The sequence below is a fragment of the Schistocerca serialis genome, chromosome 5 (genome assembly GCF_023864345.2).
Source record: "Schistocerca serialis cubense isolate TAMUIC-IGC-003099 chromosome 5, iqSchSeri2.2, whole genome shotgun sequence".
NCBI classification, from domain to species: domain Eukaryota; kingdom Metazoa; phylum Arthropoda; class Insecta; order Orthoptera; family Acrididae; genus Schistocerca; species Schistocerca serialis.
Genome location: NC_064642.1, coordinates 555,591,057 through 555,604,620, shown reverse-complemented (window position 1 = coordinate 555,604,620; position 13,564 = coordinate 555,591,057).

Sequence of the window (13,564 nt, the reverse complement as noted above, 5' to 3'; positions counted from 1 at the left end):
AAAACAGTTTGGGTCCAAAGGACGAAACTGGTTACTACAAATGATGAACACCTGTATTAAAGAGCTGAATATTCCAAAACTATGGCGGCAGGCGAGAGTGGTGGCTTTACTAAAACCTGGCAAGGAGATAAAGGGCCCCAAAAGTTACAGACCAGTGTCACTTCTATGCCATCTCTATAAGATACTGGAGCGGTTTATTCTCAACCGGGTGGCAGAAACTATAGATGGAAAGCTCATAAAGGAACAAGCCGGTTTCAGACCAGGAAGATCTTGTTGTAAGCAAATACTTAATCTGACGCAACATATAGAAATGGGTTTGAAAAAAAATTAATAACTGGAGCAGCTTTCATAGATCTTACTGCTGCATACGACACGGTAAACCACAGAAAGCTATTGCGCAAATTATATCACCTCACAGGGGACTGTAGGTTGACGATGGTTATTGGCAGTCTTCTGCAGAATCGAAGATTTTATGTCTCCCTAAATGGTAAGAACAGTAGATGCCGACTGCAGAAGAATGGCTTACCACAAGGAAGTGTACTTTCTCCTATCCTTTATAATATGTACACTAATGACCAACCTATACCTCAAGATGCAAGACTGTTCGTATATGCTGATGACACAGCTGTGGTGGTCCAGGGGTCCAATTTTGATGCAACATCTGGAAATCTCTCTAGACCGCTTGAAGAACTGGCTCAATACTACGACGCCAATCACCTCAAGCCAAACCCTGACAAAACCCAAGTATGTGCTTTCCATCTGCGCAATAGAGATGCCGGAGATGAGCTCGACGTTACATGGCAAGGTAAGAAGCTAAAGCACTGTCCAACACCTAAATACCTTGGGGTTGTACTTGACAGAACGCTTTCCTTCAAGCAGCATTGCCAAAACACCAAGGCTAAAGTCTGCTCCAGGAATAACATCATCCGCAGGCTGACAAACTATGAATGGGGAGCTCAGCCATCAGTACTGAGAACATCAGCACTTGCTCTGTGTGTTTCTGCAGCAGACTATGGAGTGCCAGTATGGGAAGCATCTGCACATGCTAAACAGGTTGATGTAAGTGTAAATGAGACAATGCGAATTGTTACAGGCTGTCACAGACCCACACCAACGGGTAACTTGTACCTACTTGCTGGAATTGCCCCATCCGAGATCAGAAGGCAGGTGGCAGCAGACGCTGAGAGAACAAAGAAAGAAACAGATTCTCGACACCCACTGAATGGGCATGTCACTCAGGCTCGGAGGCTTAAGTCTAGAAATAGCTTTATTGCAAGAACCAAGATCCTTGACGGTTCACAGGAAGATAATAGAGTCCGTAAATGGGAGAATGAACAAACCGCAGTGCAGATAATACCAAACGAGTAAATAGCACCTGGAAACAAACTTCCTTATACAGTGTGGAGAACACTAAATAGGCTGAGGGCTGGTGTACCCAGATGCAAAACTAATCTGTGCAAGTGGGGACTGCTGACCAACGATGACGACGTTCTTTGCGGATGCGGAGAGGTACAAGACGAGACACATCTGCTCATGTGCCAACTACTGCCGGAACCCAGCAGTTTTAGCGACCTGCTACAAGCCAACGACAAAGCCGTAGCGGTGGCTAACTATTGGAAAAATAAAATTTGATCTGGACACGGAAAAGTATAGTAAAGTAACCTCCTATGCACTAGAGACACTTTAGTGTTACTTATTTAAAAAAAAAAAAAATGTTACAGGAAAGGGAGAGGGGAAATATTCTGCTTTAACAGTATGTTTGCTTCTTTCCTTGGTATAAGGAACTGTTAATGTTACTACGAAATAACTTGTAGCCTTTCATGAAACTACTGATTGCACTAAAAATTGTAGCAAAAAATGGTTCAAATGGCCCTGAGCGCTATGGGACTTAACATCTGCGGTCATCAGTCCGCTAGAACTTAGAACTACTTAAACCTAACCAACCTAAGGACATCACACACATCCATGCCCATGGCAGGATTCGAACCTGCTACCGTAGTGGTCGCGCGTTTCCAGGCTGTAGCGGCTAGAACCGATCGGCCCCTAAGGCCGGCTAAATTGTAGTTGTTTCTGCGATTATCAACACAGCTTGGTCGAGTGCAGACTGAATGTGGAACTAGGCCCGAGGCCTCATTTTTACCATTTTCTTGATGTGAAATGCTAATGTTCTTTATTGCGTGTATATCTCTGTTACACATTTTCGACATATTTCCTCTTTAATTGTTGTTTTTTAAGAGGGAGTCTGATCGTTATGTGCTTAATGTTATTTGTTACTATTTGAATAAATGTAATCAAACGACAAATAACATTACTGCTCGGGGTTGCTCCCTCGGGCTTCTTTATCTCCCCCTCCTCTGTAAAGCTGTTATCAGAACTGAAAGTTGAGTCAAAATTTCAAAGCAACTGGTTAAGGAAGTTCGGACACTAACGATTTTGAACAAACCAACGTTTTTATATTACATACACTACTGGCCTTTAAAATTGCTACACTATGAAGAAATGCAGATGATGATCGGGTATTCATTGGACAAATATATTATACTAGAACTAACATGTGATTACATTTTTACGCAATTTGGGTGTATAGACCCTGAGAAATCAGTACCCACAACAACCACCTCTGGTCGTAATAACGACCTTGATACGCCTGGGCATTGAATCAAACAGAGCTTGGATGGCGTGTACAGGTACAGCTGCCCATGAAGCTTCAACATGATACCACAGTTCATCAAGAGTAGTGACTGGCGTATTGTGAGGAGCCAGTTGCTCGGCCATCATTGACCAGACATTTTCAGTTGGTGAGAGATCTTGAAAATGTGCTGGCCAGGCATTGAGTCAAACAGAGCTTGGATGGCGTGTACAGGTGCAGGTGCCCATGCAGCTTCAACAAGATACCACAGTTCATCAAGAGTAGTGACTGGCGTATTGTGACAAGCTAGTTGCTCGGCCACCATTGACCAGACGTTTTCAGTTGGTGAGAGATCTGGAGAATGTGTTGGCCAGGCCAGCAGCCGAACATTTTCTGTATCCAGAAAGGCCCGTACAGGACCTGCAATATGCGGTCGTGCATTATCCTGCTGAAATGTAAGATTTCGCAGGAATCGAATGAAGGTTAGAGCCACGGGTCGTAACACATCTGAAATGTAATGCCCACTATTCAAAGTGCCGTCAATGCGAACAAGAGGTAACCGAGACGTGTAACCAATGGCACCCCATACCATCACGCCGGGTGATAAGCCAGTATCGCGATGACGAATACACGCTTCCAAAGTGCGTTCACCGCGACGTCGCCAAACATGGATGAGACCATCATTATGCTGTAAACAGAACGTGAATTCATCCGAAAAACTGACGTTTTCCATTCGTGCACCCAGGTTCGTCGTTGAGTACACCATGGCAGGCGCTCATGTCTGTGATGCAGCGTCTGGGGTAACCGCAGCCATGGTCTTCGAACTGATACTCCATGCTGCTGCAAACGTCGTCGAACTGTTCGTGGAGATGGTTGTTGTCTTGCAAACGTCCCCATCTGTTGACTCAGGGATCGAGACGTGGCTGTACGATCCGTTACAGCCATGCGGATAAGATGCCTGTCATCTCGACTGCTAGTGATACGAGGCCGTTGGGATCCAGTACGGTGTTCCGTAATAACCTCCTGAACCCACTGATTCCATATTCTGCTAACAGTCATCGGATCTCGACCAACGCGAACAGCAATGTCGCGGTACGATAAAACGCAATCGCGATAGGCTACAATCCGACCTTTATCAAAGCCGGAAACGTGATGAGACGCATTTCTCCTCCTTACACGAGCCAACACAACAACTTTTCATCAGGCCACGCCGGTCAATTGCTGTTTGCGTATGAGAAATCTGTTGGAAACTTTCCTCAGGTCAGCACGTTGTAGGTGTCGCCACCGGCGCCAACCTTCTGTGAATGCTCTGAAGAGCTAATCATTTGTATATCACAGCATCGTCTTCCTGTCGGTTGAAGTTCGCGCCTGTAGCACGTCATCTTCGTGGTGCAGCAATTTTAGTGGCCAGTAGTGTATATACAAGACAGCGTCCCAGTAAAAACACTTTAGTTTTAGGATCCAACGTGGTCAAAATTTAAAGCAATCCACGAAGAACCTTTGGAGATATGAGGCTTTGAAGAAACGGACATCTAGTTTGTACTTATTTAGACACTGTAAAGGTTCCTAATCCCAAATCTCCGGAAGTTTTGACCGAATGCTCCATCGAAAAAACATGCAAGAAATGCGACTATTGAAAATAGATTTCCTGCTGAGAAAATGAGTACTACAGCACGCTGCTTCCACGTATGAATGCCGGAAGAGATATGAGGCAGACGGAAAGATGGAAGGTTGGCGAAGCAAAGCCACAGCGCGTCTGTGAATGTTTCACAAAACCACGATGGGAACGCTAAAAGCCGGACTGGGAGTTTTCACACGAGCGCCACTGGACGCAGCGCCGGGCGCAATCTGCGCACTCATTAATATGCAAATGGCGTCGGCGGTTGTGCGTCGCGGCGCCTGCGCTGCTCCATTAAGGCCGGTTCCCCCCAGAGCAACCGGGGCGGCAGGCGGCAGCGGGCAGCGGCGAACGTTGTCAGAGGCGGCGAGGCGGAACTGGTGTCCGCATCTGGTACGGCAGTCGCTGGTGCTGACACGCAGAACACACACAAGCGAATTAAAGACATTAGCTGCCAATGGGCATCGACTTATATCAATGGGTCAAGCGCCGTACCAGTATTCGAACCCAGGTCTCCTGCTTACTAAGCAGGTGTGCTGACCACTACGCCATCTGGACAAAGTGGCTACTGTAACTGCACAGATTATCCTAGCACGCCTCATGTCAGACCCAGATTGTCAACTTAATACCACACACTACTGATATATTGCCTCTGATCATTAGCTTCATCATCCGCGGAATCTCGCCTATTCCTGTAAGAGTTCGAACTTCAGGTGCATCAGCATTCAAAGGATCACTGGCTGACATCGCCTTAATTATATAATTATTTACGTAATGTCTGTTCTTTTGGATTTGTCCAAGAGAACACTCATCACACATACAACGTAGAACAAACCAATGAAATGCGCCTACCAACTTTCACCTCGGATAAATGTAAACACATGAATACGGATTGGAATGACGAGTTAAAATATGCAAATGCGGCAATTTTAAATGCGTCCGTGTTGTCAGAATATTGTATTTTAACCACTGCTGCGTGTAAAGTAGAGCGTGTGATGAACTATTATCAAGCACAATACGAGACAGGATGGACAGTGAAGGGGAGGCGTGCTTATAGCGATAAGAAGTGCGATAGTATCGAAGGAAATTGACGGAGATCCGAAATGTGAAATAATTTGGGTGAAGGTCGCGGTTAAAGCAGGCTCAGACATGGGAATTGGATGTCTCTATAGGCCTCCTGGCTCAGCAGCTGTTGTGGATGAGCACTTGAAGGATAATTTGGAAAATATTTCGAGTAAATTTCCCCACCATGTTATAAATCTTGGTGGAGATTTTAATTTGCCGGCTATAGACTGGGAGACTCAGACGTTCATAACGGGTGGCAGGGACAAAGAATCTAGAGAATTTTTTTAAAGTGCTTTATCTGAAAACTTCCTTGAGTAGTTAAACGGAGAACCGACTAGTGGCGATAACATATATTTGACCTTCTGGTGACAAACAGACCCCAACTATTTGAAACAGTTAACGCAGAACAGGGAATCAGCGATCATAAAGCGGTTACTGCATCGATGATTCCAGCCGTAAATAGAAATATTAAAGAAGGTAAGAAGAATTTTCTGTTTAGCAAAAGTGACAAAAAGCGGATTTCAGAGTACTTGACGGCTCAACACAAAAGTTATGTTTTAAGTACAGATAGTGTTGAGGATCAGTGGACGAAGTACAAAAACATCGTACAATATGCGTTAGATGAGTATGTGCCAAGCAAGATCGTAAGAGATGGAAAAGAGCCACCGTGGTACAACAACCGAGTTAGAAAATTGCTGCGGAAGCAAAGGGAACTTCACAGCAAACATAAACATAGCCAACGCCTTGCAGACAAACAAAAATTACGCGAAGTGAAATGTAATGTAAGGACGCCCATGCGAGAGGCGTTCAATGAATTCGAAAGTAAACTTCTATGTACTGACGTGGCAGAAAATCCTAAGAAATTTTGGTCTTATGTCAAAGCGGTAGGTGCATCAAAAAAAAAAAATGTCCAGACACTCTGTGACCAAAATGGTACTGAAACAGAGGATGACAGACGAAAGGCCGAAATACTAAATGTCTTTTTCCAAAGCTGTTTCACAGAGGAAGACTGCACTGTAGTTCCTTCTTTAGATTGTCGCACAGATGACAAAATGGTAGATATCGAAATAGACGACAGAGGGATAGAGAAACAATTAAAATCACTCAAAAGATAAAGGCCGCTGGATTTTACACAGAGTACGCGAAGGAACTTGCCCCCCTTCTTGCTGCGGTGTACCGTAGGTCTCTAGAAGAGCGTAGCGTTCCAAAGGATTGGAAAAAGGCACAGGTCATCCCCGTTTTCAAGAAGGACGTCGAACAGATGTGCAGAAACCTATAGACCTATATCTCTAACGTCGATCAGTTGTAGAATTTTGTAACACGTATTACGTACGACTATAATGACTTTTCTGGAGATTAGAAATCTACTCTGTAGGAATCAGCATGGATTTCGAAAAAGACCATCGTGTGAAACCCAGCTCGCGCTATTCGTCCACGAGACTCAGAGGGCCATAGACACGGGTTCCCAGGTAGATGCCGTATTTCTTGACTTCCACAAGGCGTTCGATCCAGTTCCCCACAGTCGTTTAATGAACAAAGTAAGAGCATATGGACTACCAGACCAATTGTGTGATTGGATTGAAGAGTTCCTAGGTAACAAAACGCAGCATGTCATTCTCAACGGAGAGAAGTCTTCCGAAGTAAGAGTCATTTCAGGTGTGCCGCAGGGGAGTGTCGTAGGACTGTTGCTATTCACAATATACATAAATGACCTTGTGGATAACATCGGAAGTTCACTGAGGCTTTTTGCGGATGAAGCTGTAGTATATCGAGAGGTTGTAACAATGGAAAATTGTACTGAAATGCAGGAGGATCTGCAACGAATTGACGCATGGTGCAGGGAATGGCAATTGGATCAATGTAGACAAGTGTAATGTGCTTCGAATACATAGAAAGAAAGATCCTTTATCATTTAGCTACAATACAGCAGGTCAGCAACTGGAAGCAGTTAATTCCATAAATTATCTGGGAGTAGGTATTATGAGTGATTTGAAATGGAATGATCATATAAAGTTGATCGTCGGTAAAGCAGATGCCAGACTGAGATTCATTGGAAGAATCCTAAGGAAATGCAATCCGAAAACAAAGGAAGTAGGTTACAGTACACTTGTTGGCCCTCTGCTTGAATATTTCTCACCAGTGTGGGATCCGTACCAGATAGGGTTGATAGAAGGGATAGAGAAGATCCAACGGAGAGCAGCGCGGTTCGTTACAGGATCATTTAGTAATCGCGAAAGCGTTACGGAGATGATAGATAAACTCCAGTGGAAGACTCTACAGGAGAGACGCTCAGTTCCTCGGTACGGGTTTTTGTTGAATTTTCGAGAACATGCTTTCACCGGGGAGTCAAGCAGTATATTGCTCCTGCCTGCGTATATTTCGCGACGAGATCATGAGGATAAAATCAGAGAGATTAGAGCCCACACAGAGGCATACCGACAATCTCTCTTTCCACGAACAATACGAGACTGGAATAGAAGGGAGAACCGATAGAGGTACTCAAAGTAGCCTCCGCCACACACCGTCAGGTGGCTTGCGGAGTATGGATGTAGAAGTAGATGTATTGCCTCTGATCATTAGCTTCATTATCCGCGGCGTCTCGCCGATTCCTCTAACAGTTCGAACTTCAGGTGCATCAGCATTGAAAGGATCACCGGCTGTCATCGCCTTAATTATATACGTAGTGTCTGTTCTTTTGGATCTGTCCAAAAGAACAGACATCACATATATAACGTAGAACAAACCAATGAAATGAGCCTACCAACTGTCACCTCAGATAAATGTAAACTCATTAATACGGCTTGGAATGACGAGTTAAAATATGCAGCTGCGGCAATTTTAAATGCGTTCATGTTGTCAGAATATTGTATTTTAACCACTGCTGCGTGTAAAGTAGAGCATGTGATGAACTACTGTCATGCACAATACGAAAGAAACATGAAGTTAGGAGTAGAAACAACAACTTCTTTTAAAAAATTTCTTTGTGATATATTCTTTCAGATATTTCGTCATTCATATTTTCTTCTTCTACAGCTAACAGATTCAGTGAATTAGTGTTCAAGATTGCTACCTATCTCATTATATAGTCGACAACATTTAGAAAACTGATCGCTCCGTAAGAGCAACTTCAGATTTTCTCATAACAGCTTAATATTGCCATTTGCTGTGCCTAAATGCAATTTGCTACAATGACGGTACATTACATTTTTTCATTATCCTGCACTTACTTATAATTGCAAACGTCTGCCAGTTATTCCTCAGTAATTGCTACATGAAAATCATATAATTTAAGAACTCTGTGTTTTATTTAAACAGTTAATTAAATTGTAAGATTTAAAATATACAGCCAACTTCTTACGTAAGTTTATTGTAAAAAACTTGAACAGTACCACAAAGGGTATAAAATAAACGTCTAAAATACTTAATACGTTACAGCACTGAAATGAAAATATTTCTGCTTTCAGGGAGCATTTACTAATATCGGCATACAATCAAAAGAAGACGAAATGACGACTCTACATAGAGAGAAAAAGGGTGGAAACTTGATGACTTGGAAGAACTTGACATCTTTGGACATATGGTCAGTAACGATTTCCCCATTTTAAACAAATAACGACAGTTAAGAAACTAAAGCTTCTTTAATCGCTTTACGCCACTGCTCGCAACTGTATGATGCTTAAGTTCGTGTTTCGTTCACTTCCACTGCGGAAACGTTGTTTCTCCCTTTCCATTGTGGACTCTGTACTTTCTGACTGTTGGCATCACAAAAGGCGCTTTATACCATATTCTGCTTTTAGATTTTACGTAGAGCATATTTCCCTCTTTCTGCTTATTGTAAAATCTTGATAAAATCCTGCTACAGCACGTTATTTATTCTCAACACATATACTATGTCATCAAAACTATACGAACACTGACAGAAACATAGGTTTTTCATATTAGATGCATTGTGCTGCCACCTACTGCCAGGTACTCCATATCAGCGACCTCAGTAGTCATTAGACATCATGAGAGAGCAGAATGTGGCGCTCCGCGGAACTCAAGAACTTCGAACGTGGTCAGGTGATTGGGTGTCACATGTGTCATACGTCTGTACGCGAGATTTCCACACTCCTAAACATCCCTAGGTCCACTGTTTCCGATGTGATAGTGAAGCGGAAACGTGAAGGGATACGTACAGCACAAAAACGTATAGGTCGACCTCGTCTGTTGACTGACAGACACTGGCGACAGTTGAAGAGGGTCGTAATGTGTAATAGGCAGACATCGATCCAGACCATCACACAAGAATCCCAAACTGCATCAGGATCCACTGCAAGTACCATGACAGTTTGGCGGGAGGTGAGAAAACTTGGATTTCCTGGTCGAGCGGCTGCTCATAAGCCACATATCACACCGGTAAATACCAAACGACGCCACGCTTTGTATAATGAGCGTAAAGATTGGACGGTAGAACAGCGAAAAATCGTTGTGTGCAGTGACGAATTACGGTAGACAATGTGGCGATCCGATGGCAGAGTACGGGTATGGAGAATGCCCGGTGAGTCTACCAGTGTGTATAGTGCCAACAGTAAAATTTGGAGACGGTGGTGTTATGGTGTGGTCGTGTTTTTCATGGAGGGGGCTTGCATCCTTGTGGTTTTGCGTGGCACGCTTACAGCACAGGCCTACATTAATGTTTTAAGCACCTTTTTGCTTCCCACTGTTGAAGAGCAATTCGGGGATGGCGATTGCATCTTTCAACACGATCGAGCACCTGTTCATAATGCGGACTGGTAACACGACAATAACGTGCATGTAATGGACTAGCCTACACAGAGTCCTGACCTGAGTAATAGAACACCTTTGGGATGTTTTGCAACGCCATCTTCTGCCACGCCTCACCAACCGACATCTCTCCGTGAAGAATGGCCTGCCATTTGCCAAAAAACATTCCAGCGCGTGCTTGAAAGTATGCCTGCGAGAGTGGAAGCTGTCATCAAGGCTAATGGTTGTAAGAGGTCCATGATTAAGGAATTGAGGTCCATGATTAAGGAATTTGTTGCTAGTGCACTCGAGCAGATGTAATTTCGATGGATTGTTCATGCGCTGCCTCCGATATGTAAGCTCTAAGAGAATCTCAGACCAAAGAGCAGTGTTGTCAGCAGTAGGATCTGTGCAGTTGTAGCAGTTGCTAGCGAGAGTCGTGTGTATCGAGTTGGATGGGCCGGTCCTGGGGAGCGATGGCGGAACCTGAGAGGTATAATTTAAGGTAAAAGCAGCCTTGCGCATATTTAGTATTGTTATATCAAGTCCCATGTAAATGTTTTAAAAAAAATCTCTTAATAATAATCTTTCTCATAAAAAGTAACTTTTGACAATCATTCATTTCAATTTAAAGAATTTACTAATTTCTCCAATCCTTGGTCATCCCGATTATTGAAAAGAAAAATCAGTTGTTTCCTTTTATAAATGACAAATCTATCGGCCAGCATTGCACAGGGCTGTGCCAGAAAAATTTCTTATAGGAGCAGATATATATGCGTTATCCGGCGACCTTACTGAGGTAAGAATTTTCAATTTTTTCAGAATGACCTTTCAGGGCCATGACGCAGCGCTGCTGACGTCCAAAATTCACCAGTTTAAATTGACATTCATTATTGAAAGGTTATAAGTGAGCGACAATTTTTTTATTGAGAGATTAGTCACTTTTTTATTATTGATAGGTTACGCAATTTTCTGTTGGGAGGTTATGCTAAATGTGAATATTATTTATATTATTTTATTGTGGGGAGGTTACATGGTGTGCCAGCACGATAGTGTATTTGTAAGTTACCATGTTATTCGTTTTATGCTACAATTTACTATAGTTTTTACAGAAATTATTTTATTCCTTTTGCATACTGTATATATACTTTCTTTTATAATACATACAATTTACTTTGTTTAGAACATGTAAATATGTGTCATATTGATGTATTACAGTAACAGTTACGCATTTGACACAGTTTAGTGTTTTTCACGTTACTAGCACCTACATTTACCTGGCATCGCAATTAGCTGCTACACTTTCAGTCCAATGTTTGCTCTTTTAATAAGCTGTTCCTATGTACAATTTTTAATGTTCCTGTGGAGACCTTTAATCCGTATTTTCCACTGTCTGACTTTAACTCCTTGGTGGCTCGTCATATACGTTTACAATTTTGCTTCATGTAATTTATTAAGTACCAATTTTATTTCACATTCTTCATTTCAGTGCAGTATAGTTATAAATATATTAATATTTTTATTTTATATACATCATGACCTCAGTTCCGAGATTTCCAGAGCCTTAGCGTCGATTAGACCTTCAGTGAGAGAGCAACGTGAGTTCCTCCTGCTAATGAGTCGAGTACACCATTTGTTTATTACATATCTTTACGAGTTTCAAACAGGAGTGAGTTCAGAAATGGTTAGGCACTGTAGTTGCTGTGTACAGATGCGAGCTGAGTTGGTGACCCTTCACTCACAACTCCAGGCAATGTTAACTTCCGTCACACAGCTTGAGGCTGCTGCTAAAGGGCATCACTGTGTGTGTGTTTGGGGAGGGGGGAGAGGGGGGTGGGTCAGACGCGGGGACGCGAGGGACGTCGAGCACGAACCACGTGTCCCCTGATCGATCCACTGCAGTGGCCACCCTGGGTACAACCTGCACTAAGGTTGACCCTTCACCCGTGGTCAAGTGGGAGATCATTCCAAAGTCTGGCTGGCAGTGAGAGACTTTCCGTGGGTCCGATCGTAGGCCAACCCAGTTCATTTGACGAACAGGTTTCGGGCGTTATCTGTGGCTGACGAAGTCTCTGACCCGGATGCAATCGTCCACCCGGTTGCAGAGGAAGCTTCTCCACCTGCAAAGTCTCAGCATTCACAGAGGGTGGTTTTTCTGGTAGTTGAGGGCTCCAACGTTAGGCGCGTAATGGGGCCCCTTAGGAACATGGCTGCCAAGGAGGGGAAGGAAGCTAGTGTGCACTCTGTGTGCATACCGGGGGGGAGTCATTCCGGATGCGGAAAGGGTGCTTGCCGATGCCATGAAGAGTACAGGGTGCAGCCAACTGCAGGTGGTGGCCCATGTCGGTACTAATAACATGTGTCGCTTTGGGTCAAAGAAGATTCTCTCTTGTTTTGGGCAGCTAGCGGAAACGGTAAAGTCTGCTAGTCTTGCCTCCGAGATTAAGGCGGAGCTCACCATCTGCAGCATCGTCGGCAGAACCTACTGTGGTCCTTTGGTGCAGAGCCGATGAATCAAAGGCTCAGGCGGTTCTGTGACCATGTAGGCTGCAGATTCCTTGACTTGAGCCATCGAGTGGTGGGTTTCCGCGTTCCCCTCAATAGGTCAGGAGTCCACCACACACAAGAAGCGGCTACACAGGTAGCGGAGGCTGTGTGGAAGGGACTGGGCGGTTTTTTAGGTTAGAGTGTCTCAGGAAACCACAAAAGGGGCGTCCGTCTAAAAGGGGGCAGCTGAAACACAGTAAGGTAGCTGTAGAAACGATCGGTTCTGTTGTTGTATATTGTCGTAGTTGTGTTGCGGAAGAACCAGAACTCCAAACCCTAATAGAAAGCACTGAAGCTCAAATAGTTGTAGTTACAGAAAGCTGGCTAAACCCGGAAATAAGTTCATCCAAATTTTTTTCAAACGATCTAACTGTGTTCAGAATGGGTACATTAAATACAGTCGGTGGTGGAGTGTTTATTGCTGTAAGAAGTAGTGTGCCGTGTAATGAAATTGAAGTAGATAGTTCCTGCGAAACAAAGAGTCTGGTCATATATAAAGCACACAACCTTCACAGGCCGATAACAACGGTGAAGTCACTGATGACCGTGCCACCAAAGCAGAGTTATTAAACACGGTTTTCTGAAACTCCCTCACCAAAGAAGACGAAATAAATATTCCCGAATTCCGATCAAAAACAACTGCGAAGATGAGGAACATAGAAATGCTCGTAGATATCCTCGGTGCAGCAAAGCAGCTTAAATCACTTAATAAAGGCAAGGCTTCCGGTCCATATGGTATTCCAGTCAGGTTCTTTTCAGATTATGCAGATGCAATAGCTCCAGATTTAGCAATTATATACAACCGCTCGCTCACAGAAAGATCCGTACCTAAAGACTGGAAAGTTGCTCAAGTCATACCAATACCCAAAAAGGGAAATAGGAGTAATCCGCTGAATTACAGCCCCATGTCAGCTACTTCGATTTGCAGTAGGGTTTTGGAACATACACTGTATTCCAAC